Source organism: Silurus aristotelis, assembly GCF_946808225.1.
Source record: "Silurus aristotelis genome assembly, chromosome: 23".
Taxonomy (NCBI): Eukaryota; Metazoa; Chordata; class Actinopteri; order Siluriformes; family Siluridae; genus Silurus; species Silurus aristotelis.
Window position 1 is genome coordinate 11,112,969 of NC_139596.1, and position 13,547 is coordinate 11,126,515.

At 35.7% G+C, this 13,547-nt stretch overlaps 2 long non-coding RNA genes across 3 annotated transcripts in view; one reads left to right on the forward strand and one right to left on the reverse strand.

The window, feature by feature from the left end:
* Positions 1-409: 409 nt before the first annotated feature.
* Positions 410-13,547, reverse strand: part of LOC310718343 — a 38,172-nt gene continuing 25,034 nt past the window's right edge. The window contains exons 4-5 of one of the 2 annotated variants that reach the window (XR_014531115.1): positions 5,082-5,145; positions 410-773 (exon numbers count right to left, since the gene is read on the reverse strand). This is a non-coding gene — a long non-coding RNA (uncharacterized lncRNA). The remainder of the gene's footprint in view (positions 774-5,081; positions 5,146-13,547) is intronic. The other variant, XR_014531116.1, reaches the window with a different exon arrangement.
* Positions 5,161-7,695, forward strand: LOC310718345. The gene is made up of 2 exons (XR_014531118.1): positions 5,161-7,473; positions 7,510-7,695. It is a non-coding gene; the product is annotated as an uncharacterized lncRNA (long non-coding RNA).

The window sequence follows — 13,547 nt, forward strand, 5'->3', positions numbered from 1 at the left end:
TTTATTTGCTTACTGCATATATAGCAGGAGTTAGAATTTATGTCATTTGTATATATATTTATATACACTGTATCTACAGTAATTATTCTGACACCACTAACAGGCCAGTCAATCAAAGATGATTTCAATGTGATAAAACCGAGAGCCAGAATGAAATAAAATGGATTCTATTAACTAATGTGATATGGACTCTTTTAGTTGTAAATGTTACCTCACAACTACAAACTATTAGGAATCTCAGTAGCTATTAAATTACAGGAATGTAATAATAAGTCCAAGTGCAGCTCTCTCTTGGTGAAATATTGTTAGAGACACGTTTTAACATTTCAGTTGTCCTAAGACTGATCACTTTAATATCGACCATATCAGAAATTCCATCATCTACAATTCAGAAGAACAAATCACACACTGCAAACGTCTAGAAAAATGAACAATTTATTGTATAAATAAACTTCATAGTGCAAACATATTCAAGTCATTTTTGATCCAAAATATTTGTACAAGCAGAAGGCAGTAATATCATACATTGTATATTAAATTCAAGAAATTCTTTTATAAAACATTCAAGTCATGTATCTTGTGTTAATCCAGATGCCACTGTGGATTTACTCCAGCTCCGGCTGCTATTTTGTATGGTTCGCACTTCACAAACCTATACACATAATCCGGAAAACTTTTAAAGAAGAGTCCACCCATCCATATGACGACGAAGATGTGGCCCTCAGATCCAGGACATATCTATAAATAGGTTGAAGTCATCATCCGATCTGCACCTGAGGATAAAAAAGTAAATATCAAATACAAATACATCCTGCGTGCACGAGTAAGCCTTTCCTCAAGGCTTCCTGCATAGCTAATGTCTCATAGCTATCTGAAAAAGGTTCTCCCGAAAATACTTTGTGTTAGGGAAAATGTAAGTTTTTCTGTCAATTTGAAAAACATTAAATCTTTTAGGACAAATTTCATTTAAGGAATTTTAAAGCATCATCAGAAAAAAAACAATAGACCCATTTTAAATGCTTGTTAAAACCTTTTACGGTGTCTGTTAGTTCATGGAGGTGGAAGAGGGCAGTTAGTGCTTTCCTCTGAGTATGTTACATGTTATGTTGCAGCATCTTATATAGCAGTTTTAAAATCTGCAATTAGCTGACTTCCTGTTTATAAAAAGAATTATGTTATCCATCAGCATCCTTGGTTGGTATGGAAAGGAAAAGCTAGCTAATGGGTGGGAATTGGTTAATGATTGGTGTACAACTAGGCTCTTCTTTCTTTATTTTAAACAGAGCATAAAGTGCATTTAAAAACACATTAAAATGTTACTAATTTAGAAATTACTGTAAGAGATGTACAAAGATTATTGTACACCAGTATTGAACATATTTAAATAAAATTCTCTCTAATTGCCAGCAACAGTTGTCTCAACTGCCAAGTCATATCCTTGTTTTTCAAAGCAATAACTATTGGCATTCAAGTCACAATTCAAGACCGATACCGATAAGTCCAAGTCCAGTCTTTTAAGTTTCGAGTCCTACACAGATCATAATGTGCACTTTTTGTGCCAAATTTGAGTCCAGATATTAATTAATAGTAATAGCAATAATAATAATAATAATAATAATAATAATAATAATAATAATAATAATAATAATAATAATAATAATAATTAGTATATCATGCACACTGTTCATCACTTCCTAACTAATTTTTCAACAGAAATATATGGGTATTTGAAAGACGCATAACCCTGACTACAAACACTTGATATTTCAATTCAGTTTTTATACTAGATGAGCTTTAGATTATTTATAATAAGGGTACCCAGCAATCTCAGCTCAATTTGGCTCTGTGTTTGTATTTCATTTGAGAAACTCAAATTTAGAGTTGTTTTTGCATCTTTTGTTGCATCATGTGTTTGAAATTCTTGAACCGCAACTTCTTATTTTGCAGCTCTATTGTTGTTGCAAACAACCCAATCTTTATAGGCAAAGTACACTCAAGTCCACAACACTGATAACTGCAAGGTGAGATCAAATGTGATCAAAAGTCAGATGTGGTTTTTTTTTTTATATTATTTTTATTTTATTTAACAAGAATAACTTATTAATGAAGTGACAAATTAAGCTATAAGTCTCATTTAAGTACAAAAAAGTGCTTAACTTTCAATACAATTTTTCATGTTTTTATTACTTTTTCAATAAAGCCGTGCTGATGTCATCTTTTTGTTTTGTTTTTTAAACCCTCATCCATATATACTCCATAATTTTGTATGAAATGACCAATAAGCCAGGGGCCATATATATAAAATGTCTACAGGATTTCTAGTCTAATTGCATTCATAAAAAAAAAAACCCTCTAAACTTGGGAACCCCAGAGACTTGTTATATTTTACTCTTTAAGATCCTTTTACTGTTTTTTGTTTACTGTCACTCTTAATTTAACAAATTGCTGTAAAAAAAAGTACTATAATAATTATTATTATTAAAAAAAAAATCAAAGTACAATTAAATCATATAATACTGTATCTCATATCATAGCACTTTGACCAAAAATATTTGCTCTATTCAACCCTGCATGCATGTGAAAAATGCGTACATAAATGATGAAGCCTCAAACTTAATCATAAGAGTTGCATTCAGAAACTTCACTGCTTTGAGGAATGAAAAAGATCTCAAAGGTCTTAAGATGCCATGTATTCAGTGTCAACAAAGAGGGGAACAATAATGGCTGACAGATGCCCTTCCCATTTCAGGTTGCACTTTTGTTCCACTGTGCCCTGAGTCTTCTCACATGGATTTTCTTACTATCCCTATTACCTGATAAGACGTTTCCTGTTTTATGTGAGCAACATGGGTCTGGGAGTGTCTTGCATTTTTAGCCTTCTGTTCATTTCGATCATGCTGCTTTCACATAAGCAAGAAAAAAAGAAATTGATAGGATTTCACTCCCACCTCCTCCAACAGTCCTCTACAAGAGTATTACTATATTAGGTTTCAACATAACTACATTGCACTAAGGAAAATATGCGAGATCAGCAGAAATGTCTGTGGGAACCTACTGAGACGTACGTGACATTAGCAAGGTGCTAGCTGTTATTTTGCTTTCCTGAAAGAGTTTGATCTAAACAGACCATTTATCATTTGTGGCCCTGTATTCTGATCTACATAATAACATTCACAAACATCCACACACAGTTTTAAAATCTGGTTACCTACAAAGCTGCTGCCATAGAAGTCACAGAAAGTCCTAAATACTGTACTGGAAAGTAAACTTCTGGCTAAAACTTGTATAATAAACAACAAAATGAAATCTAAACCCATGTGGCTTGAGATTAGTTTTAAGTTTCAAAAGATAACTTCAAGTTTTCATGATCTTTGTGTCGGAAGTTTATAAAAGCTTACTTAAAGCTTAAATTTAACTAAAGTAAAGGTCTAGGTGTAACAATAAACTGACTATTGTCTTTAGATATAGTTTAAGAAATTCTTACTTAGAACTTAGAATTAGACAATTCTCTGTGAGAAATTAGTCGTTTTAATAGATAAGAAAATATTGGCTTTCCATGAGATCTAAACAAAAATAATAATTAAAAAAAGTATCCTTATTATTCATTCATTTAATTATTGCTTTATCCTGGGTAGGTTTGAAATAGACCTTGGAAATATTCAACATAAAATAGGTATACACCCTGAATAGGATGCTAATCCACCATGAACACACACATTCACACTCATCCACACAGAGGAGCCATTTAACATAGCCAAACCACCTACTTATATGTTTCTGACTGCATTTGTATGAAACACTATAAAGGCGAAGTAGAAGATAATGTTTGCACCATCTCTCCTGCTTCCATTTCATAATGGAAAACTTGAATCCACATAATCTTTCAAAATATCTTTTTCTAATGGTTGGTACAATAATAATAATAATTCTAGGCAAACAAGAAAACATTCTACACTGTTCGAATGTTATACTTGTAAAAAAAAAAAGAAAAAAACAGGCTTAAAGTTCATTCTTTTATATCTGACCCATTTCCTTAAATGTACTGCTTTCCACTTTTGCCTCTTGACACGGTTCCAAATCCTAGCTGCTTGATTGCTTCAACAGATTTCACAGAAGCAATTTTTCATATACCCAACTATAGTAACAATTACACAATAACAAAAAGTACTCCAGTTTGATAGGATACTATAAAATCGCCAGCTACAGACTGTACCATTTCTTTGTGATAGTGAGAAAAAAAACTAATACAGGCTAAACAGCATCACAGTGTTTCATCATCTTCTCCCTGGTGCTGACTCAGCACAAAGTGCATAACAAATGTAAGTGTAACCTCCATTTCACCTCCAAGGTGACATCCACATACTGTCTATCACCTTAAGGTAAGTGATCAACACACCCATAACCTCACTTTCTGGCAAACCATAACCCCCAGCATCCTTCCTCAGTGTTGAACAGCAAACCTCTCCTCAGTGCTGAGTGCTTCCATTAAACTAAGTAGTCCTCCGTATTTAGCCAGCATAGCAGATTCTCAACACAGCTACTAATAAATAGTCCACTTCAACATTCAGTAATGCCTACTCTCAGTAGACAGATAATAATATACATTATTCTAGAAACGAACGTGTTAATTTGAACTGTATGGCATAAATAATCAAATGGATCTATTATCAGTTCTGATGCAATTTGTTTAGGCTAGGGACTCATTCTAGCAATTGTGCACTAGGTTCAGAAAGTAAAAGCCTCAGAAATAAGAAGCAGTTATTTGCTGAGTTGGTGTAACATATAGTACAAGTAGTAATATTTATGCACATATTCAACCAATGGTCACAGAAGTGTTTGACAAATAATTTGGATTGATTGCAAATGCATTTTCATTGAACTAATAGTAGGAAGCATCTGCAAGTCTGTGCAGATCTAAAATAAAAGTTTAGAACTGGTGACTCACATTCTTAAATTACTTATACACTTTTTTTAGCATGTCATGACTTTGGGGATTAATTATTTCTCAAATGGCTTTCTAGTAACCCAAAGTGTGACCCTTTGCTTCATTTACCATGAATGAAAAGATATCTCATACTAACCTTTACTCTCAGCACAGTAAGCAAGCCATCTCTTCTTTGACCCCTATCTGCCATCTCTTCTCACCTAGAATTAGAATAAACAGTAGCATGTCAGATGAAAGAACTGCAGTAGGCTCCATATTGCCAGTCTAATCAGATCAAACTTTATATTCTTGACCTACTTTTCCTCCCACGTACATCCTTTTTTGCTATGGTAGATAAACCCATGCTCCCACTACACTTTAACAAATATATAAGCAAAGTGCAGCATGTCGTGCATTCTGCATCTCCCCTCCCAGCCGAGGTACACTGAAACTGCTTCAGCTATTATAAATCATTCAATGCACAGACCATTCCCCCCCTTTAAATGGGTACATTAGCCTCTTAACTCTGGTTAGAAATATGCTCTTCAGTGATCGTTTATGTGTCATGACCTGTGACCCTGTGATCATCTCCTGAGTCATATCAGTAAACAATCTATAGTACAGTTGTGCCTATTAATGATCACCCATGAAAACAATAAAATACTAAGAACTCCATTTTCCTGCAGTATAATGCAATTTAGAGATATAATGCTGGTATATTGCCGGACTTTTTTCTGTTATTACCCAGTTGCTATTTTTGTGGTAAAAAATAAATGCTAAAATGCCTAGAGCAGCACAACAAGGGCTGTAATGTTAAAAATCTATCATCAGTGTGATATTTTTAAATCCATTGAGAGCAAATTCTAGTGTATATTACGGCCTATGGGGACCTTGATGCCAAAATAGTATTCTCCTGTCCAATTTCTTCCAACCCAGTTTTGCTGATGCACACTATTAACGTCACGCCATTTCAATATCAAGAGGCTTCATATTTAATTAGTAGCTAAATACAACCGAGTGAATCTTTTTATTTACAAACGCAAACAGCACAGCTGTAGCTGCCAAATGTGAATCAGACAGTTGATGTGTAATTACATGGGGTCTGTCATTTAATTAATACATTCAGTTTAATGTCTAACAAAACTAATTCATTACTAATTGCTACTAAGTCCAGGAATGGGCTGATACAGATGTCATAGAGACTCGCACATGTAAGTGAATGCCCATGAAAGTGCGAAAGGAAACAGAAAGCACATTTATTATAAGTTCTGCCAGCCAGCTGGTTATTTCTACCCCTACAATATTGCAGTGAAATCTACAAGTGAATCTAATAGTATATTATTATCTAAATATTACTGTTCTGAGCTGCATTCGGTTTAAAACAAAAACAAGGAGCAAAGACGGGAAAACACAAGATGAGATTGTTCACATTGTCTGGATCACCTAGCATACATTGTGGAATTGTATTCTTTCAAATGATGTTGCTTTATGTATATGAGAATATACATAAATGCGCAAAGATTATATAATGCTCTGGTCTTATACTTTTGTGTTTGTGGTATGATCAGGTAGAACTCGCCATGTCATTTAGTAGGCAATTTAGGATACAAACTCACTACTTAATATCAGAAAGAAAACTGTAAAGTAGCAGCAGAGACAGTTTAGCTTGCGAATGAGACAGCAAGAGGCAGGTTAGCGTAAAAATGAATACTGACTACAGACCTGTAATACAATACTGTGTAGGCTTTTATTGCTAAGATTATACACCATCAGTAAAAAAAGATAATGAGTGTGCCTGAACATGAATAAAAAAAAAAACACACTCTCCCTGGGGAAAAAGAAAGATATCTGTCTCTATACAGGATTTCAGTTTTAATGTGACCAGGACATAGGACAATGAAAAGACAGCAGATATGCATGCAACCCCCCCTTAAATCTTTCTCTCGATCACTCTTTCTTATTCTGCTTTGCCCTGGGCACCAATAGGTTGGTATCACCTTGGCAGGCTGGATCGTTACCATGGAGACTTGGATAAACCTCAACTCCGCCACTCTACAATACGGGTGAGGCCATGCATTTGGGCACACACACACACACACACACACACACACACACACACACACACACACACACACACGCACGCACACATACAGACACACACACACACACACACACACACACACACACACACACACACACACACACACACACACACACACACACACACACACAGGTAGCCTCACAACCATGCCTTGTCCCAGAATCTCTAATCTTTTCTATGTATGTAAATTCACTCATGTTTTATCTTAGGAACAAGAAAATGGCCTTTTCTCCTAATAGAATCCCCGAAACAGGGACATGGTTAAGGAGTTACTTACAAAACCAAATGGTTGTATAATATTAGCAGCACTTTTTAAAAGCACAATTAGTATTTTGGACACAAGTACACTTTAAAAAATTTTCTCTAAATGTATTTGTATTGAATTTTATGAATTTGGGTGTGCATCGTGTGTGTGTGTGTGTGTGTGTGTGTGTGTGTGTGTGTGTGTGTGTGTGTGTGTGTGTGTGTGTGTGTGTGTATCTAGGGACGTGGAGTTCAGACCACAGTTCATCCAGAAGTGATTCTTTTCATTTGGTATTATAAATAATTTAACGGCGAGGCTGTTCTCTACAAAAACAGCACTTGCAGTTACATACACCATGTAGGCCACACACACACACACACACACACACACACACACACACACACACACACACACACACAAAACCTAGAGACGTAAAACCAATCACAGATATTTTTGTTGCCATGATTAAGCAGTTGTACAGCAAATTCTTACAAATGTCGTGAGCTGCATGCAATAAGATGCATAGCTATATTGTATATATCACACACAGTAGTAAACACAATATGTACCTTCAGCAGAAAAAAAGACAAAACACAAAGGGTTAATATTCAAGCGTGAGGTCTACTCCTCTTTTTTTAACCTCTTTTGTAAATCCAAGATGGAAGCACCATTCTCGAACGCATACGCTAAAAATAATCCTCCATGATTGGAGGGTTGAAGTGTCAATTATTCTTATGCAAATGCACCCAGTTTCTCACGTTTCCAAAGAGAAAGACCACAGATGGCTACACAGAAATCTCAACGCAAGCCTACCAGACAAAAAAGAGCTTGCATAATGTGATGCCGTGATTTGCATGTCTGTCGTCCACCGCAATGAAAAAATCAAGCACAGCGGATAGGGTTAATGCAAACGTAAGTTCCCTGAAAACAGACAATTTGGATACGCTCATTAAAAGGATACCTTATTTACATATATCAATGCCAAAATAGAACATTAGGGAGCTACAGTTATTTCTTGCAATTTGATGATAAAATGTGTAAAAAAAAAAAAAGAATACAAATTCTGTTCTCTTTTTATTCAGTTAGCATGCAACTGATAAGGAAATCTGCACCTGTAACATTGCCACCCTTCAAATAAATTCAACATTGAATATGTGACATATTTTCTCATGCACTGGATGACGAGAGGACCACTCAGACCTAATTACAAATCTGAAGCGTTCATGTTAATAGAAAGGAACCTCCTGCACCTGCCAATCAAGCAAATTTCATCCTCGGAAGCAAATACGAAGTTGGTCGAAATGAGTGCAAGAAAGACCAAATTTGAAAGAAAAAGGAAGACAAATTCTAGAAGAGAAAGGCAGGGCATGAATGAAAGAACATGAAGCTGCTCTGCCAGCGTGACCCGAACAAGCCACTAAAATGTGATTCCTGACAGTTCGCTCACACATGGGCTAAGAGACAGCAGCCTCTTTGCTTTCACACTAAAAACCATGATTTTGTCTCAGACATGTCTGCCACCTAGCACACCTGCTGCGGAACCTTTGAAACTAGAAAGACAAATATGCGGATAAGCTCCAGTAAGCTAGCATTGAAATGGTGGACTGTTAGCTTTCAGCTTCAGAAAGAAAGAGGATGTTAGCATGCTTTGGAATTAGCCCAATGTTGATGCTGATCAAAACACTGTAATATTGTGCGAATTGTCTGGAAATTCTAACAAGCAGGACACGTTTCATTGGATTGTAGTTGGAAGAAGAGCTATTGGTTAACTCCAGGTGTGTCTTCATATTAAGCTAAGAATTAACTACTTTTTCCTCTGTTCTTTTTACATGTAGGATGAATAGCATGGTTAAACACCTTCAAATGTATTCCTAGCATGAAACAAGACACAAATAAAATAATGCTGACCTTCCCAACTGATGCTGTACTGGAAAATAGGTGGAAAGAAAGTGGGGAAAAAAAGCTTTTTAGCTCCAAAAGAGTGGATCAAGAAGCCTGCTGTGGCATCCTGTTACATGGTGACAATGGCGTTCTTTCAAAATGAGTTTCAACATTGCAGCCAGGTCGTCAAGTTCTGTTGATTGTCTCACACAGGGTCAAGAGCGACAGGAGAGAAGGGGATTGTAGAGTTATCTTAGTCGATAATGGCAGTCTCCAATTCGAGATGGGCTCACTGTGTTAAGTTTGTTTTGACCCTTCTGTCTCCTAAAGTATTGTTGTTCAAAATGTCAGAGAACTGTCACATCATTTAAGCCATTTAACCATCTGGATGTAGGATTTTGTTACCCTTTTATTTATTTTTTTACTTCCACACTAATATTGTTATTAATAAACACTAAATTAGTGCAAGTTTTGGACTTTTGGAACTTAATTTCTTTTTTTATTTATTAGGCCACCTGACCCAGCAACGAAGCATGTTTATATTTATTTTATTTTATTAAAATTATTAATTCTGTTTAATTTTAGCAAATGTTCACAATGTTTTTGAAAAGTGTTTTCTAATATTATGTGGCATTTTTGAGCATTCTCAGCTAAATCTTCATAATAATTCCCACAGCAAGGTTAAGGTTGTGACAGGGTTAATGTTTGCATCTCTTCTAAAGACCTTGTTGATTTTATTGAATCAAAGCGCTGTGCCCTTGTTCGTTTGAATTCATACAAATTGCTCATGGCATCAGTTTCTTTTACCACAATAGCTTAGTCCAGGGGTATTCAGTTAAAATTTGTAAAGGTCCAATTACAAAGGTCTGGTATGCAACTAGCATGACTGAATGGCTACAAAAGTTGCCTTTTCATTCCTAACCATGTCATGAATGTCTGTGAGAACTCTCCCCCTTTCTGAGGTAATGTCTTTAGCTAGTGTCAGGCCCGATGAGCTTCTTTCTGCTAAAATCTTTTACATGAATGCATATCATTGGATAAACCGTAACACAGGATCTGTTAAAGAAGCTGCTGGTTCATGTTTAAAAAACTAGAATCGTAAAAGTACCAGTCTTTTTATTTGTTTATCAGCTTTGCCATTTTCCCCCAAGAGTTCAGCTGAAAGACATTATGGTTTTAAATCTAGACTTTAATCTACCAGTTGATATTTCATGGCTTAGTTGGTTATGTTTATAAAGAGTTAGGTGCAAAAGTTAGAACAGTTTCTGAACTATAATTTTTATACAAAGATTATAGATTAGGTTTGTGACCTAATCAAGACCTACCCAACTAATTATTCATTATTAAGGTTTAAAACTCAATAGCATTGCTGAATCTAATGTAGCAGATATATGCATGGCCTAGATACTGTTACCTCCATCATGGACAATGCTCACACTCACAGAACTCTGTAAGCCAGTATCTTTTATTTTCACCTCCATCCCCAAGCCTGAAAAAATGTGTGTCTCTATGTTTGTGTGTGTCAAACACATCAAAAACCGTAAGGTGAATCCTTTTAAACTGGCAGCACGGTTGGCCACAGGATGAATAAACATCCATGTCAGGGGAAACTGATACACTCCCTTTTCAACCAGACAGGCCTCTCGTGGGAAAAACAGCTCGTATACAATGGACAGAGACGGCCTTTTGTTGAGGCTCTCAGAGATGTGGGCTAGCTCTTCTCTCCAGCTTGTGCCATGAAGAGACCACTCCCCTTTAGCTCACACAGTAGCTCAAACACACACTGTCTCTTACACACACGCGCACACACGCGCGCACACACACACACACACACACACACACACACACACACACACACACACACACACACACAGTTTTTTTCCTTTCTTCAAATTAAAACAACTTATTACATACTGTATATCTATATCATTTCTTTGATTCTGCTTTGCAAGAAATAGATATTTATAAAATAAATAATCAGGAATAGAAAAGGGAAAAAGTGTGTGTAGCTTAGCCCATGGTTAACCCACCCCCAGAGGGGGTTTAACACCAGATCTAAATCCTTGAGATAGTGTCCTGCCATGACATCACTCTAAAAACGTCCACATGCTAGGGCCCACAGCAGGTTAGCCTGAGGGAATTTATGTACCCCTTTGACCAAGATTCAAAGATTTTAGCTTTAGACAGCCAAGGGTTTGAGGGTGAGAGGGAGCTGGGGGTGTTTCCTTATTGGGTGGGTTGTCTTTCAGTCTTCATGCTGAACCTGAACTTGACATTGATGATTTTCTCTCTTACAGCCCAAGAAATCACACTGGGTCATTGCATGAGAGGAAAGTGTTTTCCCACACAATGCCAGTCATTTAAAAAAATTTTTTTACGATTTGAACACAGAAAAGAAAATCTACCATTTTCTTGTGTGGATACATTTTTAGAAGCCCATCTCAGTTGTTGGGGCCTGTGTGGAGAGAATCACATGCCATGCTGATGCTGAGACATTCTCAGGTGGATGAAAGTCCATTACTAAGCTCAGATGCTGAAATTTGAGACTTTTTTAATATTACTACTACTGATCATGTTCTTTATAAATCCAGAATAATCTTAGATAACACCTTATAACATCTTTTTAACAGCTAACATAAACTTAGAAGTAGTTACATCTTCATAAGGTCATTATAATATTTGTAGATACTAAAGTTGTATCACTAACACTTTCTTTAATAACCATGTGTGTAATAACTTTCATAATCCTTAATGAATACATTGTTTGCATGTTATAATGCATGTATGTGGCTGTTATACATTATTATCAATATATTAATTAAGTAGTGCTTCTAACACATTATGATATACACAGATATAATGTATGATTCTTTTTAATATATATTTTCATTAAGAATTCCTTTGAAATGCATTATAACACAATATGATCATGTTCAAAGATGATTAAAGTTAAGATCTACATTGAAAATGTTTAGATTTTTATATTCTCATATTTAAATATAGTTGTAATATACATAGTATATAGCGTATTCTAAGGGGTTTGTGTATTATAATGTATTATCACATATGATATATTATCATTTACTATAGCAGAGACTATGAAACAGTGTCCATAATATTTGTCACATACTGTCATGTATATTATATTGTGTAATGTGTCATTTACATTACTATTATTATATTTTTATTTTGCCCAATGATTTTAGGATCATATGGTTTTATGTATGCTTAATAATATGCTATGCATATATATTTATACTGCAAGTAATATATAGTATTTGCTCTGTCAAGTGTGCACAATAACAAATGCATGGAAAAGTGCTTTTGTGGGGTCCTGAAATCAGGTAACCATATTTGCAAGCATTCTGTATCTTTCTTCTAAACAGCCTTACACAAGGGGGACCACCATAACTTAGTTTGTCTACCATACAAAGTTTCAGCCAAGCTTGAATGGACTCATCAGACGTCCTTTCTTTGAAACCAATGAAGCTCAAAAGACCGCCAACAAAAGAGCTAATCACTACCTCTTTCCTCAGGCCTAGAGGTTTCTCTTTTCACCATCTGGGCCTTAGATCATTTCTTACCACTAGCTGGCCTGTTTAGCGATCTGACACGGCTGTGGCTATTGTTTCTTTTTCTCTTTTTTTATGACATAACGAGGCTATGAAATGTTAATATACTTAGAATGGACATGCACTGAGAGCATGTACAGTGTGCATGTACTGCATTTAGAATGTGAGATCTTTCCAAACATGCTAGGTCATTGACTAGTAAAAGTAATATCCATTCTGTGACATAAGATACCAATTTGCTTATGGTGATAAGTGTGTGTGTTTCAAGGACTGGATGTATGGTGTGTGTGGGGGCGGGCAGACAAGGCAGACAATGCAACAACAGGCTCTGCTATTCTGGCTTTGACCTTGAACCTCTGTAGCCTCCATTCCCATGCATTCAGACTCTGTGTGTTTGAGTGTATGTTCTCTTCGTCACTGCTTCATTTCCAAATATAATCATTCATTCAATCAAAGCACTAAAGAAGCAAAGATGTCCTCTTCTCACAAGTACCTACAAAGCCTGACTGCTCTCAGAGCTGGCTTAGTTAAATTAGCTTCTAATGCTACACCACTGATATATGCTTCAAAATTCTCGTCATGAGCAGAGATCAATTTTTCAGTGTTTAGGCAAGTTAAGAATAAAACCTCTCGACCTGATTAGGTTTGATTTCATATAAGTAAAGTCGCAAATAATGGGGCTTATATTTTTTATTTAACTTATTTTACAATAAAATTATTCACTTCACTTGAAATGAGCTATCAGGGTTGGACATGAGTTCTTGGCCAGGCGTGTCTAAAGAACACATTCAATTAACAAAATTAGTATTGCACCATTACAATATT